General features: G+C 40.8%; 1 protein-coding gene and 1 long non-coding RNA gene across 2 annotated transcripts in view; one reads left to right on the forward strand and one right to left on the reverse strand.

Annotated features, from left to right (window-relative positions):
* Nucleotides 1–18,949, reverse strand: part of LOC124277484 (ribitol-5-phosphate xylosyltransferase 1-like) — a 196,386-nt gene that overhangs the window by 9,801 nt on the left and 167,636 nt on the right.
* LOC124277486 lies at nt 4,428–12,367 on the forward strand. Its single transcript, XR_006898836.1, has 3 exons — nt 4,428–4,596; nt 8,843–8,895; nt 11,568–12,367. It is a non-coding gene; the product is annotated as an uncharacterized LOC124277486 (long non-coding RNA).

Here is an 18,949-nt window from a genome sequence, read left to right on the forward strand (position 1 = left end):
AAGGCCTTCTTGAGTCAGAGTACGAACCGTGACATTTTTCAACATGACCTCAAAAGGCCCCTTATGTTAGCATTGGTCATAAACAGTGCATTAGAAGACATCTATACAAGGCAAGGCTGCACAAGCTGGAGGATACAAATGGATATTGGACATAAGCTCATCAGGCCCATCTTTTGTGAACCTTTTAACTTGATGGTAGTTGGTCAGGCCTCTGTAATGCTGATTAACCGAGCATCTCCTTATTATTATTGTCCTGATGCTCCCTCGCTGCAACTAGGGGAAAATTGTGTGTCATTCACCAGCAGGACGAAGTACTATGTGTCTGAAGATGGACAAACATCCATGAAATTCTTAACCTTCGAAACTAAGGTGACTTTGGGTTAATAATATTTCTGGTAACACAATCAGGTTTACAGGGGACTGACTGATTGCTGGTCACTAGCAATGTAAAAGGGATCACTGACCTAATTTGCCTGACCAGAATCAATCAGGGGTTACTTGAATTAGCTAATACTATAGAAAGGCACACACAGATAATATTTTCTTTACGACTACTTTCACTTACAACTCTGACACCCCATTAATCCAGACGGTGCTGTTCTCAGCGAAATCATCTGGATCAGCGAATCATGAATTATGGAGTAACATCCCTCTATTCACATTGATGTTGGCAGGCAGTCATCAAGAAGGTGGGAGTTTCTCGATTAACAGGGTGTAGGCTAATTTCGCTACTCAGAATGGGACTTTCTATTTGTGAGTCCTGGAGTTTCTAACCTATGATTTGGGTTTGTAAGAAAATGGGATCCGCTTTCCGACTTTCATGATGTCTACAGGATGGCAATATTGGGACACCTCGTTTGACTTCAAAGAACAGTAACGCTGTTAGCACATCTGAGGACTTGAGATGATAATAGATACAGACTGTCTTGTTTGAATCTTGGTGACTGAATGAAGAGAACTGTACATGTACAGTGACCAGTTGGCGTAGTAATGAGTGTACGGCATTATATAGATGACCACACATACAGGTTACCCAACAACAGACTCAATGCCAAGGCTTTTCATCTTATTTCAAATCAAACTGAATATAGCAGGTTACTTGTGCTGCTGTAAGTTTCAAACGAAACAAACTTGCAATAAACAGAGGTGAGATGAGTTGAAATGGGGTATATTGCAATGCTTACAGTACTCTATAGTACGCAAGATTACTAGCAATTAATGTGCATGTGTATGAGGCTGCTTGTACTAGGCTGGACTAATGCCAATTCCATAATTGCCCACTGAAATGTAATAGCTTCACAACTTAGAATGTGTTATCCAAGTTGGGTATTGCTGACTCAAAGTCTAAAAGTTCAATAACAAGCTTCAGGCAGGGCAACAACAAGTATCATCTGTTTTACATCTTTTGGTTTGATGCAGCCGAGGATCAAACCGACCTTCTGCTCTCCTGCATCATCAAGAGTGAGTGAGTGTCTTAAATTCACTGAAGATGATGTGTGAGTATGGTTTTCATGCCGCTTCTAGCAATATTCCAGCAATGTCACGGCGGGGAACACCAGCAATATTCCAGCAATGTCACGGTGGGGAACACCAGCAATATTCCAGCAATGTCACGGCGGGGAACACCAGCAATATTCCAGCAATGTCACAGGAAACCAGAAATGGGCTTCACACATTGTACCCATGTGGGGAAACGAACCCGGGTCTTCAGCAAGACAAGCAAACGCTTTAACTACTAGGCTACCGCACCACCCCGCATCACAAAGAGGCACTGCAACACAGTGTTGAGATACATGATAAATTGCTTTTGTAAACCAAGGTCTTAACAGAACTGTAGGTCTTAATGGCCACATCAACCAGTTAAACATCAGACAGATGATACCTTTAATTGCAACACCGTTTCCTGAAGTATACAGAAGGTCAGCCCGAATACATCCACATCCATGTGCAGCCAAAGATTCTCCACACAATAGCGGTCATAGACAGGATTCAACATCCATTCTGGGTCAGTAATTTGACAATGCCCTACCGAGTCTTCCTGATAGATTACAGCATGTTTTGTACCATTCAAGATGGCCCCGCTCTCAATGGCACTGGCACTCCGGTAATGGAGGCATCACCACCGGGATGAACATGAAGGGCTGTCTGAGCCCTTAATACCTGCACATAATCAAATCACAGGGCCCCTGGGGACAAGGGCTAAGTATAGAGCATCAGGAACAGATGGCGGGGATGGGGCCCTATTCACAGGAACAGGTTATACAGCGGCTCAGCCGCAATGATCCGACTGCAATTTGAAACTGTTTACTGGCAAAAACAATGCCAGTGCAGGAAGTAGGCAATTCAAAAAGTTGGGAACAACCACTGAAATCTTGAAACTAAGCTGGATGAGCACTGGACTTCCTGAAGGAATCGTGACGAGATTCAATACATAATTTTCACCTCTCCACTGCTCTTCCGAATCTGTGCAATATCTGAGTGACTGTGTTAAAGGTGCACTATGCACTGTCTAAGAGGGACAATTGATGACAAGCTCCTAGCTGTAGTTACATTCTCTTCATACCAGGCACCATGTCCCCATTGACAGAACTTCAATCTGGACCTGAAATAATGTCTCATTTGCAGGCCGCCACTAACCTCTCAATGAGACCAATTTGCAAGTCTGATCTGTTGAGAGATGCCATGTTGGAATTAGACTCCATTGCGTCAGTATTCAAGAAGTAATCAGATAGTCTGTGTTTCATCAGCGCCTAATTTGTAGCATTCTCCACCAAGTAAATTGCTTGAGGCAACATAATATGATATAATGGAAGTCGGGCAGCTACAGTATGCTCTACTGGTCGTGGGGAACAACATGTAGGATGGCTGGTCTAGACACGACTCCAAGACGACATAGCATCCATGGACAATTAATTCAGCTCTGTGAGCAGAATGCCTGTCATAGAACTGGATGAAGAGGATGTGTACCGACATTGATTCCTAGTTTCAAACCTTTAATTTGTAAATTTGACAAGTTTGGGGAATGATAAAATAATATTATGTTTAAGTGACACTGATGCCCTGAGTCTGAGTCGGTCAAACATAAGTTCCACTCTTCTTGTTCAAACTGACTGACTGACTGAGTTTAGTTTTACGCCGCTTTTAGCAATATTCCAGCAATATCATGGCGGGGGACACCAGAAATGGGCTTAACACATTGTGCCCATGTGGGGAATCGAACCCGAGTCTTCGGGGTGACGAGCCAACGCTTTAACCACTAGGCTACCCCACCGCCCCTCTTCTTGTTCAAAGAACAACTCAATCCGCAACATTTCATATAATAGTACTTGATAGGAAAATGGTTAAATAATTGATCTTGCAATAACATTGACAATGTTCATTTAAGAAATATACTGACAATTAAAATTGTGGATTACCAACAGTCGTTGAATAGAAAGAGTGAATAACACTTAATACTGCATGAGAAACCCTGCAGCCATATTTGTGGATAACATTCACGCCAATTTCATCACCTACAGTTTAATACCGGCTCCCTGCTGCCTGCCTGAAATGAAGGCGTCCTGTGAAGGCTGTGACCCTAACGGTTCACCATCGGTGGCAAAGATCGGGGTGGGCTACTCAACACCAGCAAATTGACTGTGGGCCAATGGCGTTACACCATGATTACAGATTAATGAACATCTTGCCACTGATCCGCAAATGGTATAAAATGTTTTGAAGATGTAGCTACGAGCAGTACAGCAGTGTAACAATTCCTGACTATTATATATCAGCATCATAGTGATGGTAACGTCTTGGCTTGGGGTGGTGTTACACATGGCAAACTGATTTGGTTTTTGTGGATTGACATTTAACTGGTCAGCGGTACGTTGTCCAAAGTTTCTGTTTTATTGTTCAGTTTGCTAAAATAATCTACAGAAATTTGGATTGCAAGATGCCAAAGTCACATGATGGTGACATTGTGGCCAGGTCATCACCGACTATCTCTGACAAGGTGCATACAGACATCGGACTGGTACAGTCCCATAACTCATCCTCAATGACGTACCTGTGATCAAGCTGTCATCAGTATGCCAGTACATGTGAGTGTATATAGCAGATATTGATGCAGATGCCCGAACTGAATTTTACATTACACCTTCAGCATGGCTTCATCACTTCCCTCACATTTTGCTGGTGGTATATTTGACCCAAAGTTATCATAACTGTTTGACAAGTTCAGGGTGAGTGACGTTTGGGTAGCCTAGTGGTTAAAGCGTTTGCTCATATGCCAAAGGCCTTGATTGATTGATTCCAGACCTAGTACAATGTTTGAAGCCCATTTCTGGTGTCCCCTGCTGTGATATTACTGGGGGATATAACAATTATCACTCACTTACAACACTATGCATTTATAACTCATGCATGAATAACAAATTGAATAGAATGATGCTCATGACGCTGATCACCGGATTGTCTGGTCCAGACTCGTTATTTACAGACCTGCTCCATATAGCTGGAATATTGCTGAGGTTGGCGTTAACCAACAACCAACCAGTGGACCATCCACACTCTTTATGTGTTTCTCATCTCCATCCTCAACCAGCAAAAGAGGAGGTGAGCAAGAAAACACAAAGACTATTAATGAAACACATTTTATGTGTTTATTAATTTAATATTAAGACAATGTAAATCAAAATTGCTTGGCTTAGGAAACATACTTTTTTACATTAAGATGAAAGAGATCAAGCTGACATGGAGTGTGCACAGGTAAGGTTTTTTGTTACATCAGGGCATAAAGTTTCCCAGTGGTGGTGAAAATTAAGGCAATAAACATTTTTATTCTTTTAACTCAGGTTGAAAATTCAAGGAGTTTGGGAGATATGAAACACAGAAAATAGTAGAGACAGCCTTACAGTTCAGCAAATGTTGGGCCATTGTAAACAGAATATGATGATAAATCCGTGACTGAAACAGATGACTTTTTCAGATTGCTAAAGACCCCACGATATATATAAGCAGATTCAGTCTGTCTCTCATAGGACTTTGGTTCAGGGACCTCAACATATCCCAGACTTATCTGGTAATTCAAGCTGGGCAGTGCCAAGACGAATCTGTTAATGGTCAAATGCATGACTATGACATTATTCTGTTTGCAAGTCTGGAACAGATAACACAATATCCCCATCCCTATATTCATATCGTAACTGCAGTCCCTTGTGAATGGGATTCTTATCAAATGATAAAATGTATGGATGTTGACTGTGTCAGTTATTATTCTCAACCTTGCTAGCATATGTATGCTTATCTGGAATGTGAAAAAACACACTAGCATACACACAATATAAGTACCACTGGATGTGAAAAACCACACAATGTATAACTACCACACAATTATAGTAACTGGTTTTTTTTGCACAAGAGCAATTTTGAAAGCAAATTATTCCCATTTGGACAAATGTTTAAACAGACCATCAGCAACAAACAGACCATGAACTTTTATCCCTGTCTTTATTTTTATTAAATGTTATTGCTTAGTACTAAGATGTTATTAGTACTCATATACTCTCGTAATGAACAAAACATATGCGAATCTGTATCAAGAGGTCAGTTTTCAGAAGTTGTTGTTCATAAATTGTGTTAATGGGTCAATATATGTTATTCTTTGGGTCTGACTACTTTTATAAAAGGGTACCCCAAAACTACACCCAACCCCTGCATGTGACTAAATGTTTTTACTGGTTACCAGATAATCAATGTACTAAAATGTTTGTTTCAATAGGTTGTTCCCAGGCCTATCCTGTTGTTTTGGGGCCCTTATCACCAGGACGTGAGTGCAGTGTGATAGGGGAGTCATAGGTCACTGATAGAGTCTTGAAACTATCCAATCAGTGACCTTAGCCAAGGTGACTCACTCGTCTAAGACAATGCAATTTGATTTGGACACAGCAGACAAATATGACTGAGGTTCATATCCAGGTAGTTCTCCAAGACTGATAATGTTAGGACCATACCCATACAAATGTTTCACCACAGTAGTAAATGGTCAGGATCTGTACCACTCCAGGCAACATAATCCTCCCACAGCAAGGTGGCACCCCATATAGGAATATAGCTAAAGCAGCCCTGAACCCATCTCATGCCTTTAGGCAATCCAAAGAAGATTATTGTCCTGAGATATGAAGCTGCATAAAAATTTAGATATATAGAACATAAAAAGAAATATCAAACAAGCAGTTCTCACAAAGGTGACATAATCCCCCGTCGCCAATTGTCAAATCAAACCTAAAGAGTAATGAAAGTGAAGGTCGTAGTTTAAGATGAAGTTAAATGCCAACGAAAACATGACGAGTCAACCTCTCTTGATATCTTGCTCTGCTCTGTAGCTGTTCAAACACACAAATATTTTCAAGACTCACTTTGCTTATTTCATACACCATGACATGTCAAGATCAATTTCTCTAATACTATTTTTTGCATATCAAAAAAACATTCAAGAAAAGTCTTGAAAGTCTATAGAGAAATTCGAGTGAACCGTTCTTGAGATATCTTGCTGACAATCTTAACATAATGAAATCTTCAAAGTGTCGCTGTGACCTTGAGAATTAAGTGAAGGTCACCAAAATCGACTGGGCCCTGTGCCTTCCCTATATGAAGCTTGGTGTCAAATATGATGAAAATCCAGTGAATGGTTCTTGAGATATCTCGCTGACAAGCTTAACATGCAGGCTAACATGCTGAAATCTTCAAAGTGTCGTCGTGACCTTGAAAATTAAGGGAAGGTCACCAAAATCAACTGGGCCCTGTGCCTTCCCTTTATGAAGCTTGGTGTCAAATATGAAGAATATCCAGTGAACGGTTCTTTAGATATCTTGCTGACAAGGGTATAACGTTCAAGTCTCCATGTGACCTTGAAATGAAGGTCCCTGACTGGGACCTTTCTTATACTGTGATGAACCAAGGTACCAAGTATGAAAAGAATCTAGTCAACGGTACTTAAGATATTCCAATTCTGACGTACGTACGGACGGACGGAGCCTAATACTATATCCCCCGCTTCGCGCTAAACACGTGGCGGGGGATAATAACCTACACTATTAATAAACTGACTAGACGTACATGAGTTTCCCAGCTGGGAACATTTGACAGAGACCTTGGTATCTATCATATCTGTTGCCATGTTAAGGTTTTAATATTGTGATACGGGAACATTGGCCTAAATGTGGATAGTTAGAACATGGGTAGAACAAGATGATCGGACTTCATAAAGTGTCACCTCAAGGTCAGTACAGTGCCATGAATGAATTGTTACAATTTAATTTAAAAAAATAGAATTTACAATAAACAGAACATTAAATTTGTGAAAATTAGTGAATAAATCCACTTTTCAGGAAAATTTACAAAAAGCTTGTTGAATGACCTTGACCTGTGTAGCTGCTGAAAATGTATTCCCTGTTTCAGTTGTGCTGAATTACATTGACAAGAAAGCCTTGTCAAACAAATGCTGAACTTTGAAACAACTGTCATACATTGTTCAAAACAATTTTGAAAGTTGATATCTGACAATGTGGATAGTACTTCATCATCATGTCACACTCAACTACCATCATCGACAGACACAACAGAAATTGTATGTCCATGTGTGCATTTCCAAACCCCTAGTGGCTGACTTCTAACCAAGGGGAGGTAACTGCAACCTGCTATCCACCAAATGGAACATACAAACATGACCGATACTGAACAACTCTCAGGTCACTGATAGTAGTTCATCAAAAAATAAATATTTGTGTTGTCATATCATTTTGATCCTGACCAAAATAAGAGAAACATATTACTAACATTGGCCTCAATTATCATACATAGCGCTCAACTGCATTATTAAGACATATCACAGAACCACCTTCTGGCTAGTTAAACCTTCAAATGCAATACATATTTCATTACACAGTGATAAGACGACGCCCAGGTTTATCACAGAAGCACACATCATCCACACAGAGTGACAACGGAGCCTGTCAGGGATAGGCAATCAATATTCAGGGGAATCTGGATGACATTTGACAGTCAGGCATGGGCATTGATAAAACCAGATTTGCAATTTATTGAAAATATAATGTTTCAGCCAATTAATGTCACAATGCTTCTCTCAAACATATCGTGAAATATGTCTTTATTGCAAAGATTTGATTTAAGGTATTGTTCGTAACCTATTTCCTTTTCAATTCGAATGCGATAATGGTCCATAACTCATGATTAACTGGAATTTGAGACTAACCGTTGTTTGTCACAGCACTGAATTCATACATCACTAAAAATAATCAAACCTGACAGAGAATTCAAAGATTGATATTATGAGCATCTATTGCCACAGTGAGTGAGTGAGTTTAGGTTTACGCCGCGGTCTCAGCAATATTCATCTATAATCGGCGGTCTGTAAATAATCAAGTCTGGATCAGACAATCCAGGGATCAACAGCATGAGCATTGATCTACCCAATTGGGATACGATGACATGTGTCAACCAAGTCAGTGAGCCTGACCACCCGATCATGTTAGTCGCCTCTTACGACAAGCATGGGTTACTGCAGATCAGTTCTAATCCAGACTTGATTATTTACAAACTGGCACCATATAGCTGGAATATTGCTGAGTGCGATGTTACACAACAATCAACCAACCAAACTGAGAGCATAGAGAGCATAGAGAGCAGTGTTATTTAAACATATATATGTTTTTGCCATGATACTGATCCTGCTCTATTACCACCATTGGTCACGACTCAAACTCCCCCCATACTTAGGTGACAGTACAGCAGCTGTAACTCACTCACTCACTCTCTACACAGACTAATCTTCCTTATTCAGGTACAACTATGAGCTAAACAACTCAATGGTCTAGTGGACTGAACATCTGCCAGGTAAAGAGAAGGCTGGTGGCTTTATCATAGTCCAAATCAAACCAAAATGTTAAACGATGGTACTTTTTGTTACCCTGCCCGAAGCTTGGTGTTCACACCATTTACCTCCAAAAAACTTACCTGTAACCTTGATTCATCTCTCCATACTTATGTGAGTTGACCTAAAACAACTGCCCACCACGAACAGGTCACAATGAACTATAACCAACATCATATTCTCGACCATAAAGCACCCTTTTCTTAAAAAAACCCAGCTGATTTTTTAAATTAAACATACATAACTGGCTAAAAAAAGGGTTCATTGTATATTTTGACTTCTGTGTTTATTCATTTATCAAAAATTTTGTTAAAGATTTTATTCAATATTGCTCACATTAACTTCATCGAAATCTGATCAGTGAAGTCATCAGCAGTGCACCAATTCACCATTATCTACAACAACCATGGTCATATTACTCCTACTGATGGCCAGAAACAAAGTTCAGTTGACAGAGAATGTAGACATGTGTCATAAATACTGTCCTGCGACTTATTAAAACTCACATTTGTTACAGTTAGACGATATGTCAACATGATGCTTACGTGATGATGAGTGAAGGAGCCTTGACAGTGACTTGTCAAATAGCTCCATACATGAAATATATGCGATCATAACAATCACTGTCATGCATGTTGTTATTTTAAACATATATTAAAATCTGAAACTGAAATAACTCAACACTGGACTATATTATATCTGAAAACATCATTTTTGGACATACTTCTTCAAATTTGTTTGAAATTCATTGGGAATTGTTTAATCATATGTCCTGTAGCGATAAAAACTTGTCAAGTAAATATTATTCTTTTTTTTCCCCATTTTAATACAATTTGAATAGTTTGTTTACTACCATTGAAAACAACTGAGTACAGTTTGGTTTCAATTAGTACCAAAGATTTTTATAATTACCATTTTGATTGATTGACATTCCATGCATTGGTACCATATTTTGGTAAACCCACAAAACATTTCTACCAGATACCCATAGAAACAGTTTAAACACTTCAATAGCATGGTGTGATACACAACTGTGTAAGTCTACTCATGTGTAACCAGTTGAGCTAACTTCCCAACAACTACTAAAGAGGGACCAGCTACATGGAAGATGAACACATGCCTCACTTAGCAATACTTTCGGAACAATAACCGCCCCAGACCCATCATATCAAGTTTGCATCTGATGAACAGGAGCTATTGAGGAAGTGGAATCTAATGTCCCTGTAATAGAATCACATACGAAAGCCACAATGAGAAAAACTCTGCCATTGAGCCTGAGCCCATAGATCCACAGTCTTTGTTATGAAAAGTGTAATCTGTTTTCAACAAAAACTCCTGTTAGCCAATTAAACCTTCAGGACGAGATGAAACCATTCAATCTATGCCAACGAAAGAATTCTTTTTCTAAGTACCATTATGGAAAAAAGAAACCCGCTTGGGCATTTTCACAAATGGTTTAAGAGACTACAGAAAAAATTTGTCCGTTTAATCATTTACTCGGAACTATAATCAATTAACACAACAAAATTTAGAATTTTCACTCTCAGAGTGTCGACAAAAAAATCACTTTCTATTTATTCTGACTCAACAGTAATTGTAACTAGCCAGAGGTTTCCAGCCTCCCACAAATTGCACCAGCGATTTCTCCCATCCCGATGCAATAATCTTGCGGTTCCACTTTCCCCTTTAATTTCCTGACCCTTCTCAAATCATGTCTTCATAATGAACCCCATAATCTTGAGGCCTGCCCAATTCAATGCTTGCTAAAATTGAGGTAAGCAGTTCATTAAATATCAGCTTCATCTTCACCCATACCCCTCACGGACACCACTGCGTAGCAGACAATTCATATCTCATTTTTCTTCCTGACTAATGTGATATTATTGATACACTCTGGACGTCCAGCCTGACCCCATGCTAACAAGATTCCCCTAATTTGCAGCTAGACTTGGCTCGGAGCTGGTGGTGGGCACCGCCAGAGGCTAGAACAGGAAGAAGCAGATTAATGGGGGCTGATCAGGATTTAAGTTAGGCAATTTCTGATGGACTTGGTGATCCTGGCAACAGTATCTTTTTGTAGCTAAGTGCATTCTGTTACTTATGAACCTGTCTGGGTGTTAAAAGATTGGTAAGGTGGGATCTTAAGTGGAACACTGGGTTGTGGTGGACATTTGTGTGGGGTAAGGTTGCTAGGTTGGGTGGTAGAACAGACGCTTGCTCTTTCTCTTGTGCTGAACAAACGACTGGAGCACATGGATTGATTTTTTTCTTTCTATTTTGTCTCTCTCTCTCTGAGTCAGTTTGAGTGAGTGTGTGGGTGGGGGTGGGGCTGGGGCTGGGGGTGGTATGGTGCATGTAAGGGAATGGCACAACAGTGATGGTAAGGTGGGTCGCATTTATATGTGGGGGTGGGTTTGGGCTGCAGAGGGGTATGACACAACTGTAATGGCAAGGCTGCCAAGCATAGGTGGGAGGTGTGACAGTGCAATACCTGGTCCATCAACACCAAATTAAAACTACAGGAGTGACATATGCAGCTGCAATACTCAAGTGATTAACGTAAACATAAGTCTACAGACTTATATGTAATTCACCCAACAAATTCTGATTGTGTACCTGTGTATTTTAATGAAAGGGTAACCAAGATATTACGTCCATGCATGATGGATGGACAGAGGCATGCAGCTAAGGACACGATGAGCAGACGGGCATGAAATCCTGTGTCTTGATGTACCAGGACAGAATTGTGGCACATCATTATCAGAGGGAAGAACAATATTTGACACTGAGGACGGCAACCACTGATCACACTTAACATCAAAGACATCGTTTGATGACCAAAGAATTAGGCAGATGCACAGACATGCTTGAAACTGGATCAACACAATGTCATGTCTGATGTGTCAGTCAAAGTGTGATCAGCAGGACATAGAATCGATACCAGACGTTTGGAGCGGCTACCCGGTGACATGAACGTTGCTGACACCATTCCAAAACACAGAAGGAAGACATGTTTGTCGTAACTGCAACAAGACAATATCACTTCATGGCTGATACTGCACTCAGAAATGACCTACAGCATGCCAGTATTGATGTTTCTACACAAACAGTGCATAATCTTACTCTGAGGACGCCGCCATATAGCTGGAATATTGCTGAGTGTGGCGTAAAACTAAACTCACTCACTGAGGCTGATCTCTGCAGACAGAAAGCATGCATTCGCATCTCTGGCCTGACCTGACATGAGTGAGTGAGTTGGGTTTCACGCCACTTTGAGCAGGCTGGGTAGAACTGGAAGAATCATGCCCCATGTCCTATAGTGGACCATCCAGATAGTTACTGGGAGTATGAGACAATGGTGGCAGCCTGTTGACCACAATTTGTGCTACTGGAATTGTTTTTCGGATAAAGATTGTTTTCTTGATATTTTGACAATTCAGTTTTGGTCAGATGCTGTTATTTCAATGGGTGATTATTGGTCACATTGCTTGTTGGCATAACGTGGCAACTGACAACAGACTTGAAACATGTCTTCATGCAATCTTGTTCATTATCAACACAGGGTTCGATTTAAGAGATGCTAAACTACTTGCACCAGGTGCAACCTAAGATAAAAACCTAGTTGCACCAGCCAAATTCCAGCTGCACTGCTTTTATTGCAATATATAATGAAAGAAACATGCTATTGAATTATTCAAAGTTTAGAAGAAAAATGAGCTGACATAATTATGCATATATTAGATTATGTTTGATTTATTGTTGAAGCATTTCTCAAAAATTGACTTGCACTAGGTTGCACTGTGTAATATTGGGTTGCACCAGTGCAAGTAACAAAGCACTGAATCAAGCCCTGCAACAGATGGACACAGTTTGACATATTACAGTTTAAGGTGGTGAACTGCAGCAAACTTTGAGTTACTAAGTATAAAATCACCAATAACCAGCAGTCTGCCCACTCACAGCAGCCAGGCTCCAGCCATGACAGTCAGACATGTTAAAGGTGGGTGATCAGATCCTACACACACCACTGGTATCTTTTCCAACAAGGCAACCTTTTCAAGCTATCATCGCGGTAGTCTGATATGTTGTCAAAGAACATGGTTATGATCTATGGTCAACCTTGGACTTAATTGCACCTGGAGGATACAACAACACTGATATACAGACTTCCCACAATGCTTCAGTAAGCATTACAGCATCTGAAGAACATGACCTCACCGACATACAGACTCCCCAAAGTCCAGATTACCCATCATCCTTTAGCAAGCATCACAGCACCTGAAGAACATGACCTCACCGACATACAGACTCCCCAAAGTACAGATTACCCATCATCCTTTAGCAAGCATCACAGCACCTGGAGAACATGACCACACTGATATACAGACTCACAAACGTCAAAATTTCCCACAATGCTTCAGCAAGCATCACGGCACCTGGAGAACACGAACTGACATACTGACGGTGTCCAGGTTACCCACAATGCCTCAGCTAGCATTATAGCACCTGGACAACCCGACCTCAATGACATACAGACTCACAAACGTCCTGATTACCCACAATGCTTCAGTTAGCATTGTAGCACCAGGAGTGTCAGTCTAATGAATAATATTTTCATATTCCATCCATGTGCATGTGCCAAAAACAATTTGTCTGTCCGAAATATTCCCCATATCAGTCCGGGTGCCCCCGGGGCATGTAGCTGGGTGCCAATCTATCAATCAATGGCGGACGTGGGATTCAGAGCCCTGGCCCGAGTGTAGAGAGCATCATTCATCTGCTTAACTGTACCCATTATTGGATCTCATCTACTTGAGACTTTAGCCACTGAATAACTTGAACCATAACAAGTGGTAAATATTCATGTCATTGCTCAAACAAACTCAGCATTACGCACACGGGGAAGTGGTAAAGGAACAATAGGATTGTGTTGGCCTGGGAAGTGAACTTGAGGAACATGTACTATGCGATCCCTTCTCACTCATCTGTTAGTTGATCCTGCTCCCTGGAGTGATTGAGTGAGTGAGTGAGTGAGTACTTAGTTTCTGCCACCCTCTTCACTCATCTGTCAGCTGATACTGCTCCCTGGAGTGAGTGACCAACCAAGCACTGTTACTACCATCCATGACTCGACTCGACAAAAAGCATGAGCCGGGACTTCACAAAACACAATCATAGACTCACCCTTTGGTCAAGCGGAAACACAATCATAGACTCACCCTTTGGTCAAGCGGAAACACAATCATAGACTCACCCTTTGGTCAAGCGGAATTAAGCCCCAGCACATCTTGTATATCACTTTTTTGCAAAAATTAATAACTGGATTAAATTCATAACTACACTGTCTCTGTTTCCAAGACGGGGAAAATAGAAGGTCAACTACTAGCTATGTAGATCATATTGTGTGCACAGTTCTTCAACAAGTCCACTATTTGAATCTGGTTCATGTGATATATGTTTGTAGGCTGTACAAAGTGTTCCTATTGAGACGGTATCAGTGTGAACATTCATCAGAAGACAGTCATACATACAGTCATACATACATCTGACATACGCGGCTGAGAGATCCATCACATCTTTACACTGACAGTGTAAAATGATATGAGATTGGAACACATTCTGTCATTGATCTGGTGACGACATCAGGAAGTTGGTTTGTTTCCTTGTGGTTTCACCCCTCACCAAGCAGTTTTCCAAGTATATGACGATGGTCTATAAATGATCAAGTCTGGACCAAACAATCCTGTGATAGACATTATAAGCAAACGGGATACAATGACATGCAGCAGCCAAGTCTGCAAGCCTGACCAGATAGCACTTGTCTTGTCTTATGACAAGCATGGGTTCCTGAAGACCAATTGTAACCTGAATCTTTACATGAAGGCACACCTGCGACAGCTGAAATCATAAACACTTTCTGTGTTAAAGATATACAGTTAAAACATACGGTACCTGGTGGTGAACATATTGCGGCCAAAGAAAGGGTTCATTCTCAATATGGCAAAAATCTGTTAATTTCACAGTATAAATGGATTTGATTTCATGAATAATAATCCTCAGTAGAAAAGTCGTTGCAGAATAATTAAGAGCTGTCACTGTTATATCTCCTGGGTCCTTTTTCTTGAAGTGATCTTAGCGCTAATGGACATATTTAACATAGACCCTACTACTAAGATTGCTTTCTGGAATGAAACTCCGTGCTTTAAATACACTGTCATCAGGTAACAACCAAGATTTCAAATTAAGGATGAACGCTAAGTGTCACATTGGTAATGAAGAAAATATTTTAGGTGATAAGATTCAATTTCTATGTGAAAAAACATAACAGCGGGACCCCATCTAGTCTGAATAAATCCAATCTGTGTATCACACATGTGCTGTGACAGGAGATTTTGAGATCAACTGAGACAAATTATCATGTGAGGTTCGACTGTTCTGAGAACAATAACACTGTTAATTCATTTGTTGTGTTCTTGTCTTGCCCATCCATGCAGGAGAAGTCCAAGCTAGGCCAGTGAGTGAATGAGTTTTACACCACAGTTATCAATATCTTTGCCATATCACAGCGGTCGGCAACACAATGAATGACCTCGAACAGCCGAGCAGAAGAACAAGCTAGGCCTCTGAGTGAATGAGTTTTACACCAGTTATCAATATCTTTGCCATATCACTGCGGTCAGCAACACGCTGAATGGCGTAGCAGACAGTTAGCAGCATCACAGCTACATCAGCCATCTGAAACAGGATTAATGACCTTGAACAGCCATTGCAAACTATTTCCACAAGGCTACTGTCTGTCCGACACTAAATGAGCTTGGGTGCTTTTTCTGATTAAAGCTCCATATCTGTTTTAATGTACCATTGTGGCCAACAAATCCCCATTTTAGTTGTTTTTATGACAATCTTCATAATTGACCCCTGAATTTATCCCGGAACTGCACCATGACACAATGTCCTGTGTCGATCCACTTGCCCCTTTCATCAGACTAATATCATCGGTTCTATAAATCAGACAAGATCCGTGACGCCACTGATGGAATCGGTAAGCCAGATGACTTTCTGGGAATATATATCTGATTTCTTTCACCTACTTACTTATTGATATTTCCCTGCTGGAAAGCTGGAATAATCCAAAACAAAATTAGGCTTTTTGGTCGATATGAACGATTTCATATCAACAGTGTCACATGAGCAAAACGTCCATCTCCAGTAGTACACGACCAAAGATAGATCAGAATAATGCCCAGTTTACATTGTAATGTTTTCCTATCACACTTATATACATACGTGTAAATGCTGAACAGTACTTGAGATGGAAATATACAGTTTTCTTCCATATCTGAATATACCATTAAACACAAGCAAGTTAGAAGCGCATCAAACTTGACTCTCTATCAGCATAAAAAACAAGAATGTCATGAATTTCAATCGCCCATGATAGACTTGGCAGTGAATGTCATAATTGGTGATTTGGACTCTTGGCTTGCTGGGGGAAATCTTCTTCCTTCTGTATCAGGTAAATCCTAGTGGATAGCAACTTAAGAGGGACAATCTCTGCATGTCCCTGACACAGTCAGGCCTGAAATACTGGTCGGAGACTGGCAGTCTTTTGTAGAACTATCCAGTGTTGATCAGTAGTCTTGTTATAATTCACTCGCGTATTCGGTGAATCCAAATGTATCGTTTCATGAATTCAATTCATTATTCATCATCACTAGAATATTTACGAATACTCTTTAGAGAGTGTTTAACATGAATATCAAAGTGAGATATGCAAAATGGAATATATCTAAGCCACACAGTAGCGTTAACTTGTGTTATTTTGCCAAGGGTATATAAGTGGCATTGTCCCAATGTATTGCTCTTTATGCTTTATGGAAATCATCATTAAATGTTTCAACTTAAGCAATTACATCACATGTTTATTATTTTAATTTCTTGATATGAAAACAAAAAGTATTCATGAAAGAAATCATATAAGGTCGTTACTATATATTCCCTCTAAAAGTGAGTGACTGAGTACTTTTAGCAATATTCCAGCAATATCATGGCAGGGGACACCAGAAATGGTGTCCCTACAGAAGCCCAGAATGATGACGAACACAGGCCTTCGGTGTGATGAGCAAACGCTTTAACTATCAGGCTTCCCCCCACCCCATAATCCCATAACTGTAAAACATATCATATTCGCCTCATAGTGTATTCGTTGCAGCCCTACTGAACAGACTGACATATCGAGTAACTTCGATCTAATATTCACTTACTTTCTCTGATGAAAAGTTTTAAATTACTTCCATCTTAATCCAAAACCTTAATTGACAAATATCATAAAAACAGATGCGAGCTCATCTTGGAACTTAATTTGGACGGTGTTTGTTTCAGATGAAAATAAATCAGATGGAAATATCATAAGCTGATAGAATGATCGTCCAATTAACCCCTACATTAAGGAGTGCTTGTCTCATCAGCCGAAAATACAGTCCAGTTAAATTGAATAAAGACATTCAAAGACCATAATAATCGTCTGTTAAAATGTAATGGTCTGATCATATTAATAATTTAAAGACAGTATCAATTTCACACAAGGCTTTCCTTACAGTAAGTCGATACTGGCTACCTGGAGGATCTGTACCTGTGCAAAAAGTCATGATATCAGAGGTGGATTGGGTACATGCTTGTGGAGATCACACATAGGGTTGTGGAGATCACACATAGGGAGGTGCATCTGATACATGCCTGTAGAGATCACACATTGGGAGGTGCATCTGCATCTCATACATGCCTGTGGAGATCACACATTGGGAGGTGCATCTCATACATGCATGTGGAGATCACACATTGGGAGGTGCATCTCATACATGCATGTGGAGATCACACATTGGGAGGTGCATCTCATACATGCATGTGGAGATCACACATTGGGAGGTGCATCTCATACATGCATGTGGAGATCACACATTGGGAGGTGCATCTCATACATGCTTGTGGAGATCACACATTGGGAGAGTCACACATCATCCATGCATGTGGAGATCACACATTGGGAGGTGCATCTCATACATGCTTGTGGAGATCACACATTGGGAGGTGCATCTCATACATGCTTGTGGAGATCACACATTGGGAGGTGCATCTCATACATGCTTGTGGAGATCACACATTGGGAGGTGCATCTCATACATGCTTGTGGAGATCACACATTGGGAGGTGCATCTGATACATGCTTGTGGATTGGGAGGTGATCACACATTGGATCACACATTGGGAGGTGCATCATCCATGTATGTGGAGATCACACAGGTGCATCTCATACATGCTATGTGGAGATCACACATTGGGAGAGGTGCATCTCATCCATGCATGTGATCACACATTGGGATCTCATAGGAGGTGCATGCATGTATGTGGAGATCACACATTGGGAGGTGCATCTCATGCATGTGTGGAGATCATACATGCATGCATGTGTGGAGGTGCATCTCATACATGCCTGTGGAGATCATTGGGAGGTGCATCTCACATTGGGAGGGAGGTGCATCATGCCTGTGGAGATCACACATTGGGAGGTGCATCTCATACATGCATGTGGAGATCACACATTGGGAGGTGCATTGGGAGGTGCATCTCATACATGCATGTGGAGATCACACATTGGGAGGTGCATCTCATACATGCATGTGGAGATCACACATTGGGAGGTGCATCTCACATGCCATGCTTGTGGAGATCACACATTGGGAGGTGGAGATCACACATTGGGAGGTGCATCTCATACATGCTTGTGGAGATCACACATTGGGAGGTGCATCTGATACATGCTTGTGGAGATCACACATTGGGAGGTGCATCTCATACATGCATGTGGAGATCACACATTGGGAGGTGCATCTCATACATGCTTGTGGAGATCACACATTGGGAGGTGCATCTCATACATGCTTGTGGAGATCACACATTGGGAGGTGCATCTCATACATGCTTGTGGAGATCACACATTGGGAGGTGCATCTGATACAT

Source organism: Haliotis rubra, unplaced genomic scaffold, assembly GCF_003918875.1.
Source record: "Haliotis rubra isolate DU_JTF1 unplaced genomic scaffold, ASM391887v1 Scf222, whole genome shotgun sequence".
NCBI lineage: Eukaryota > Metazoa > Mollusca > Gastropoda > Lepetellida > Haliotidae > Haliotis > Haliotis rubra.